Source organism: Amphimedon queenslandica, unplaced genomic scaffold, assembly GCF_000090795.2.
Source record: "Amphimedon queenslandica unplaced genomic scaffold, v1.1 AMPQUscaffold_1871_Cont26124, whole genome shotgun sequence".
NCBI classification, from domain to species: domain Eukaryota; kingdom Metazoa; phylum Porifera; class Demospongiae; order Haplosclerida; family Niphatidae; genus Amphimedon; species Amphimedon queenslandica.
The window spans coordinates 1-1,228 of NW_003557791.1; the positions used below are offsets into that span (position 1 = coordinate 1).

The following is a 1,228-nucleotide window of genomic DNA, read 5'->3' on the forward strand; positions in this document are numbered from 1 at the left end:
ACTAGGATCTTTGGCTAAATTTTGCCAAAAGTGAAAAGGAGAAAGTTCGCCATTTTAATAATTTTTTCTGATACATATACATGTACTTATGTTCCGTAGAAAGTTTGAGCTGATTCCATTTACATTTTAATTTTTTAAGTAAATTTTTAAGTTGTTAAAATTTTTTTACAAAACATACATACCGGTAAATCATAATGTATAGAATGAGAACATCAATGGTTAATGAGATAACCCTATCCATTTTGCAAATTTATCTTAAGTGTAAATTACTGTGAATAAATAGACAAGCTGCTAATGATATTGATCCTGATTGTAAACTAAAAACATAATACATGGATGCATCAAGAGTAGATAATATTATCTACTCTTGGACATATGCATGCATTATTAGATACAAAACTTATGTGTGCATGGTTCATGCACATAGTTTGTTACAGTACACAAACATGTTATTGTTTTGAGTTATTATCATGGCTTGTGACAAGTAAAGACTTTATCTACTTAATAGAAACTGTATAATTTCAGTGTCAAAAATAACAATAAATGGCATTGTCAGTATCAGGAGTGATTGTTGAGTGTCAGTGAAGTTATTAGTGAATGTCCGCCTTCCTCAGGTAAGACACTGGATGTGTATAATAACAACTGTATAGGTTTTGGATCATATTTTACAGACAGCAGTATCAGACCAACTCCTTTAGAGTGTGTATTACCTGGTGCTACTCTGAATGGTAGGCAATGGATTGGTCCTAATGGAGCAACTTGAACAATCTGCCCCTGTCCCTGTAAAGGTTGTAGGCATAGATTTTTAATGTGATGATGTCCATGTATTAATCCTTTGGCTGGCAGGCATCCAGCTGTGATGTCAATGTAATATAACTGACTTTGTATCTATTACCACATAAAGAAGAAATGAGCTGATAAAGACAAAGTATATGATAGATAACTGGAGTTGTATGGCAATTAATTAACACTGAATCATTGAAAGCAATAGATACCGTGAAAAACATATATTGTTAAATGTCTTTTTAAATTGAATTTGTCATCTTTTCATGATGACTTAAAAATACACTCATTAAATAACAGCAGCTGTTTTAATGACTCAGCTAATATTTATAATTATATGCCTTATTATTCTTATGACATTGCATGGTTGATGTGAATTTGCCATTTAAAAAAGTATCATGCTTTTACATATATTTAACTCAATCACATACTCCCAAAACCAAAA

The 1,228-nt window shown here is 31.1% G+C and overlaps 1 long non-coding RNA gene across 1 annotated transcript; it reads left to right on the forward strand.

The window, feature by feature from the left end:
* Positions 1-431: 431 nt before the first annotated feature.
* On the forward strand, positions 432-897 carry LOC109593360 (uncharacterized). The gene is made up of 2 exons (XR_002190914.1): positions 432-614; positions 672-897. It is a non-coding gene; the product is annotated as an uncharacterized LOC109593360 (long non-coding RNA).
* The last annotated feature ends 331 nt before the right edge of the window (positions 898-1,228 follow it).